Here is a 7,981-nt window from a genome sequence, read left to right as displayed (position 1 = left end):
CCTCTGTAAAAGTCAGCCCAGAATGGTCAGGACTTGACCAATGACCACCGGCTTCCCCAGTTTTTAAATCCATCATCCATCCCCCACTCCTGCCACCTGCCAACTTTGGGGAGCATATCCCAAGCCGAATATGCTCTCCAAATCAATCCCATGATGCCCTGCCTCTAGCTAGCCTGCCTCCAAGATTCCCCATTCTAACAACCCCCAGTCAGAGCACACCTGAAACCTCCCCTTTTTCACTATAAAGATTTTTCCATTTCCCAGTCTCCCTGTGAGTCTCTGCCAACTGCAAGTGATGGTGGCTGACTCCCTTGCTCTAGCAAGCTTTGGATAAATAGCCTCTGTTTGTTCTTACTTGTTTTTTGTTAATTTCCACAGTGGCATAATAAAAGAAGGTTACACTGAGGTAATAGGAAGTTAATGATCACTGCGAGCCATTGTCACCCCAAGTGTTGGAGACAAAAGAGGGGAGATATGAGAACATAGAAGCTCAGAACACACACAGTTGGGAGGGATCCTTGAGGAAGGGGTTACCATCTGGCTGATGCCAGCAAATCAGGGTCTTGGGGAGGCCGTGGCTTAGGCTGGGGCTGAGCCCTCTGAGAAAAGTCTGCTGCCCTTCTAGGGTGGTACATCGATGAGGGTACAATGAGGCTGGTCCTGGCAGTGCCAGAATATAGAGACTGAAGCTGACTTCTGCTACTTGAATGAAGTTCTTTGTTCGGGAGGATGGTTATACAAACAGCAAATGGCTCCAATGACAGGAATAACAAGCAAGAGGAAGGAGCAAGTCCCCGGACTCATTGCGGCAAAACCTAACAAAGGCAGCTGACAAAGGAAAATGTACTTTGCAGCATCCAAGCATCAGCATAGCAAAGCAGCGTATAGAAGGGCAACAAAGGAGAAAGACAACCATTTAATAATTAACACACTCAGTCCTGAAAATAATTTTAGCCACCCACATTACCCAAAGCCATTATTTTGCTTTTTCTTGCTTTGGTTTCTTCTCATTCCTTCCTGAATCATCTTTATTTTCTCCAATGTCATAAGAAATATGACTCTCTTTCTTACATTGTGTCCTTCTAAACCGTGTCCTGGGACGCTCAATGTTCGCACTCTAAATCAGCCAGTGGAGGCATTTTGCTTTACAAAACGCTGTTGGCTCTAGAGGAAAATTGTACCACTCCCTTGGGGGACAGAAGCAGCTGCCACCAATTGGGACTTCTAAAAGCCTTTTTGTCCTTCTTTACTTTGTTATGCATGTTTCCATACTCTCTGTGCATTATGTGCAGGCAGATGCTAGGGTGACTGCAAAGGTGAAGTTTCTAGGAGGTAGGCATTTTGCAGTGTCTCACTGTAGGAGAACGAATGTTAACATAGGTGAGGGCATGAAGATTCAGTTGCTGTGGAAGGTAAATGTTTGCAGATATGGGGAGTGAAGTCAAAGTGTGGAAACTCAGTCCATGCCTGCGAAAGAATATTTTCTTCCGTTAACTTTTCAAAATTATATAATTTGCAAAAATAATACATGTTCATCATAAACAACAAAACAAAACATCATGCCGGTATGTGAGGAAGTAAACATCCTCCTTCATCCTCCATTATCTCCACCTTCCGGGTGTATCCACTTTATTGCTTGGTGTGTATTCTTGTATGCTTTTTCCTTCAATTGGGTAGTCCCCTCCCACACTGCCTGGGTGTGGCCAGATGACTTGCTTTAGCCAATGAGATGATAGCAAATCTGATACAAATAGGAGCTTGAAAACTGCTTGTGCATTAAGGTGTGCCTTCTCTTGCTGCTGGAAACCTTTCCACCACCATGTGAACAAGGCTAGGTGGCTTCCTGAAGGATGAGAGACCATGTGCAGCGAGCCTCAGCCACACTAACCATCCCTGCAATTCCAGCAGAGGCCAGGACAGGTGAGTGAGGTCATTCTAGACAGTCCATCCTCAGCTAAGTCAGAACAACTTCCAAACCCATCCATTGAATCATGAGAACTAAGGATGTTTTAAGTAACCGAGTTTTGAAATGGTTTGTTGCACATTATAAGTTAGTTCATAAAGATGGAAAGACATAACTATATAGATAAAAATAGGTTTGTATTTCTGTATATAAAGAATCCAGGGTTAAAAATATTTTTATTCATCTTTACTTGAGTCATATATGATTACATTCCTTAAAAATCGCAAGACTACTCATAAGGTGAGAGAGTCCCTATAATCAGTAGCCACCATCCAAGTCTTTAGCGGATATGTGCTCACCTGGATCTATTCCTGCTTTGTGAATTAGAAAAGAGAAAATCTTTACTTTCTTCACTTTTTACTTTATTCATTCAACAGTAAAGCTTGGAAATGTCCCCATCCCAGTGAGCCTACATCTATTCCTAAACAAGCACACGTGTACCGTCTGCTTTACTACCTGGATCTTTAGAATTTGAAATCTGTTAGATCAAGTTGCTCTCAATTTATTCTTTTACAAAACTGCCTTTACCTTTTTTCACATTTGTTCTTTCACTTGAATTTAATTTTTTAAAAGTAATCTCTGCACCCAAACTGGGGCTCAAACTCACAACCTGGAGATCAAGAGTCGCATGCTCTACCGACTAAGCCAGCCAGGTGCCCCTCTTTCGCTTGAGTTTTAGACTCTTCTGGTCAAGAAGGATGAAACATCTTGTGGGGAATTCTGGTGGATTACATTGAATTTAATAAGTTTGAAAGACTTAACAACTTTATTTATTGCATCTTCCCAGGAACAAACATGTTATATTTCTCTTTTACTCAGGTCTTTCCATCACCTTCAGAAAAATTTTATAATTTTCTCTACGTTACTATACATTTACTTCTGATTCCTTCCTTGTGGTTTTATATATTGTGTTTCCATCAGAAGAAGGATCTTTAAATCTATTATATTCCACTGGTACGTAGAAGAGCTCTAGATTTTTTTTTTTAGCATTTATTTTTTATCAGGCCACAATACTGAACTTCCTTATTTATTCTACTAGGAAAATGAAGACAATCAACTGACAAACTATATAGGTCATCTTATCACTTGTAAATCACTATTTTTACCTTTCCCTTTCAGTATGTGTACTTCATATTTTTTCTTATTTTATTAATTTGGAACTCCAATGTAGAGTATTAAAGACATTAGCCGGCATTTTTATCTACTTCCTGACTTTGATGGGAATGCTTCTAGGGACTCACCATTGATCATGATATTTGCTGTAGGTTACTGGTAGAAATTTCATATCAAATTAGAGTTGTTTTTTAGTTCTCATTTTCTCAGAGTTTTTTTTTTTCTTAAATAAAGAATGGGTGTTGAATATCATCAAATGCTTTTTCATTATCTATTGAGATCATCATACAGTTTTCCTTCTTATTTATGAGCTGAATTATCATCATAAATTCTGATATTTAACTACTCTTGCATTTCTGAAATAAACGCTATGTTGTATTATTTTCTAAAACACTGCTAGCTTTATTACTAGTATTTTATTTTAGATATCATGCTTCTGTTCACAAATGAAACTTTTCACTAGTTTTATTTTCTTATTCTCTCCTTATCTACATTTGATAACAGATAACAGCTGCCCCTTGGACAACATGGGTTTGAACTGCAAGGGTCCATTTATATGTGGATTTTTTTTTTTTTGATACCGTACTGTAAATGTATTTTCTCTTCCTTAATATGTTCTTAGTTATATTTTCTTTTCCCTACCTTACTTTTATTGTAAGAATACAGTATATAATACGTATAGCCTACAAAATATGTTGATTAACTATTTATGTTATTGGTAAGGCTTTTGGTCAACAGTAGGCTATTCATGGTTAAAGTTTTGGAGAGTCAAAAGTTATATGTGGATTTTCAGCTGCATGTGGCGTCAGCACCTTTAACCTGCATGTTGTTCGAGGGTTAGCTATAATACCAGCTTGGTGGTGTAAGAGTTGCAGACGATATACGTAGGTATAAGCTATTGTGTTTGTATGTACCTGTTTATATGTGTGTTTTCTTCTGCCAATGACATATCTAAATATTAAATTCATGCAAATTCTTCTCTCCTCATCTATCTCTCTATCCATCATCTTTCTCTCTCTCTATCATATATTCATCTATATATCTACTATTGTGTTCTCTGAGTAATTTTGATTCTCATCTTCTAAAATAGCTGCTGAAATGTTTAGTTCTATCTTCAGTGACTCTCACTTTTTCTTATGTTTTCCTCAGCTTTTTGAGATAGCATTTGAAAATGATAGTGAATACTTACATAGCTCTTTATATATAGACACTGTTCTTAGTGCTTTACATGTATTAACTCAATTCAATTTTCATAACCACCTAGTTCTGGTAGAACATGATAAACTATATTAGTTGGGATTGATTTGGCAAAACAAAAACACCCTAGATATTTCAGCAGAGAGAACTTACATAGGGGATTGGTTAAGCAAGTATTGGAACACTGAAAAGGCAAAATGAGAACACTGAGTTGACCTAGAGGTATATGGAAGTAAAAGTGGCTGCCACCTGTTAAGTGTGGGGAAATTCATGAAAGATTTTCAGAACCTAGAAACTCCATAGAATTGGAGTACAGAACTCTGAGCAGCAGGTGTTACTGTCGGTCATGTAGGCAGAGGAGGGGTCTCTCGGAGATGAGGCAGTGCCCACTGTATGGATACTGGTTGAGGGAGGGTGAAGAAGCCTGTTTTGGGATTGCAAAGGAAGGTAGAGACTGGAAGCAACTGCTATTGCCAGGATTACCTCCTACTGTCAGGACCATAGTGACATTAACTACAAGCAAACAGGGAGTTCCTACCCCTGCCTCCAGCATCTTCATTGTGCTTTCGTGCTCTCTGTGGGCAAATACAGTTAATAAATTGACAAAGGAGAAATAAATCTACAAATTCCTAACCTCAGTCTCATAAAAAAAAAAGTATTGTAGAATATGTTTGGAGTTTAAAGAAAAAAGTTTTAATAACAAGTTTGTACACAAAAAATTTAAATGATTTTTCCAATGTCACACAGCCAGTAAGTACAGACCTAACATTCAAACCTAGGAAGTGTGTTTCCAGAGACTGTGCTCTTAACCACCACACAATGTTGCCTCTCCAACTATTTAAATTCCAGAAAATTCCTTGGTTCTAGCTTACTAGTGTCTCTTGAACTATGGCCTTTCTTTTGTTCAACCCAAGTACTGAGTGTTATTTCAATGATGAGAGTTTCGTTTATTTCTAAATTTTTTTAAAAGTTTTATTGTGGTAAGAACACTTAACATGAGATTTATGCTCTTAAATTTTTACGTGTTGTTAACTGCAGGCATAATGTTGTACAGTAGATCTCTAGGAGTTGTTCATCTTCTATAATTGAAACTTTATACTCATCCATAGCAACTCCCCATTTCCCCTTCCCTCCAGCCCCAGAAACCACCATGCTACTCTGCTTCTCTGAGTTTGACCACTTTAGATAGCTTATATAAATGGAATCATGAAGCATTTGTCCTCCTGTGGCTGGTTTATTCTACTTAACATAATGTCCTCTAGGTTCCTCCACGTTATCACATATGCTTTTTTTAAGGTAAATAATTTTCCATTTCATCTGTATGCCACCTTTTCCTTACCCATTCATCCATCGATGGGCATTTAAGTTGTCTCCATATCTTGACTATTTGTGAATAGTGCTGCAATGAACATGGGAGTGCTAATATCTGTTTGAGATCCTGATTTCAATTCTTTCGGGTAAATACCCAGAATTAGGATTGCTGGACCATCCGGTAATTTTAATTTTTAAAAAGATTTTATTTATTTATTTGAGAGAGAGAACAAATGGGGGAGGGGCAGAGGGAGAAGTAGTCTCCCCACTGAGCAGGGAGCCTGACGCGGGACTCGATGCCAGGACTCTGGGATCATGATCAGAGCCAAAGGCAGATGCTTTACCGACTGAGCCACCCAGGAACCCCTATTTTTAATTTTTTTTGAAGAAGTTCCATACTATTCTCTATAACAGCTGCACCATTTTATGTTCTTATCAACAGTGTGCAGGGGTTCCATTTTTTCCATATTCTTGCCAACAGTGATGACAGTTTTAATTTCCATTATATATTAGATTAATTTTACTATGGGTTAAATATCTTCTTACATTTTTTTAAGATATAAATTATATTTACTCTAAACTTCCTGTTATGCTTATTCTTCTAAGTCTCTGTCCTCATGATTAAGTTAATCTTTTATTGAGGAACAACAAAGTATTGGCTTTTCTCGAATGATTGATGACTTTTTTTTCTAAAACTAGGCCATTTTGATGTTTTTTTTAAACAATAGAATAAATAGTATTCTTGATGATTGCAGACATGTAAGGCTGTTGGATAGTATTCAGAAACATCACAGTAATGCTGGTTTCCTTGATTGGTGTGTAGTCTTCAATAATTATAAGGAGTTACTTGTATGAAATTAGTGTCAAAATATAGGACCACATTTATGCATCTATCATTTTCAGAATTGCTGGTAACCTGTGGGCATATCTTCCCCAAATACTTTGCCTTCTGTGTCACTGTGTCACAAGGCCCAACTTGCTGATGTTCGTCTCAGTGACAGTTCCTTTGGTAATGACATTCAAAGTTGGGGATAGGAGACTCTTCTTTATACCAAGTATTGGTAGGCAAAAGGTGCCATTCAGTTCAGGATGAGTTACACGGCCTTTTTGTAACATAAGCCCAGCCACAGACATCTACAGCCATACCACTCTGAATGCACCTGATCTTGAAACATAAGCCCATTGGTTTAGTGAATCTTTCATATTTAGGTGGGTTTTGAGTAAAGCCATCTCCAACACAGCAGACTTTAGTGAGCATCCTCTTCTGCATTTTCTTCTTTCTCTTTCCTGTTCGAATCACTTTTAATACTTCTATTTCTTCCCAGGCAGGAACTTTGGGCAGAAATTTCCTGCTTTCATTTTTTGTTTTTGTTTCATCATTTTTTAAAGATTTTTATTTATTTATTTTGAGAGAGAGCGAGAGAGAGAGAGAGAGAGAGCGCACGCATGAGTTGGGGGGGATTGCAGAGGGAGACGCAGACTCCCTCCTGAGCAAGGAGCCTGATGTGGGACTGGAATCATAACCTGAGTCGAAGGCAGACACTTAACCAACTGAGCCACCCAGGCGCCCCTGTTTAATCATTTTGGAAAGTACCTTAGCTCATGACTGTCCCTCTTTGTCCAATAGATATTCAGGTGCTGCTCCTTGTGGAGTCTTTTTATCATTCTTTTGTTTGGTGTTTCTCTTTTCATGCATCTTAATAGTCTTTTTCATTTGTATTTTCTCAACATGGCATGTTTGTGGTAGAGCATTCAGACCAATCATCTTTTTGCCTTTGAACATTTGTGAGCCTCTTGACCTTCCTTTTTTCTCTTTTTCTCTTGGTAATGCAAATGAGTGTCCAGAGTGCTTATGGTGTAGGTGTAGCTCTCAATACATTTTTTTTTATGGCAAGGTGATGACCACCAAGCCACTGGGTACAGCTGCCAGGCACAAAGAACCTCTCGATTTTTGGGTCTCAGAGACATATGAACTGACTCCATACCACTCACAGCAGGAAAGGGACACTTCTAAAAGGACCAGTTCCAGAAAAAAAGCACGATGTGATTGGTGACTATTGGTGTCCTCTCATCTCTACAGCTGAAACACCTTGCTGGGTTGACTGAATGATTGTCCACTGATGAGGAAAGGTGAGATGAACTGCTGTGGCCTGTGACTGAGCAGGCTTCACTCAGAGTAGAGAGGCTTGGGATATTCCACTGGTGCAATATGTAGCCTTTAGTGTTATCCTATTTCCTTGACCCCAAGTTGTCACGGCCTGACAGCCTCCCATCCCTATCCCACCTGAGCCTGAAAACCCTGTGGTTGCTCTCTGGCCTGGGAAGGGGGGTTAGTCGGAATCTGTCCTGCTTGATTCCCTCTTCTGATTACCAGTTGATTACTCTTAGGACCACTCT

General features: G+C 39.0%; 1 pseudogene; it reads right to left on the bottom strand.

The window, feature by feature from the left end:
- Nucleotides 1-6,410: 6,410 nt before the first annotated feature.
- LOC114199952 (ribosome biogenesis protein NSA2 homolog pseudogene) lies at nucleotides 6,411-7,567 on the bottom strand (annotated as a pseudogene).
- Between the last annotated feature and the right edge of the window lie 414 nt (nucleotides 7,568-7,981).

The sequence above is a fragment of the Eumetopias jubatus genome, unplaced genomic scaffold, assembly GCF_037043125.1.
Source record: "Eumetopias jubatus isolate StellerSeaLion01/CBP00866 unplaced genomic scaffold, mEumJub1_p1.0 scaffold_7, whole genome shotgun sequence".
In the NCBI taxonomy this organism is placed as follows: Eukaryota; Metazoa; Chordata; class Mammalia; order Carnivora; family Otariidae; genus Eumetopias; species Eumetopias jubatus.
Note: the sequence above shows the minus strand (reverse complement) of the source record. Positions and strands in the feature narration are given on the sequence as shown.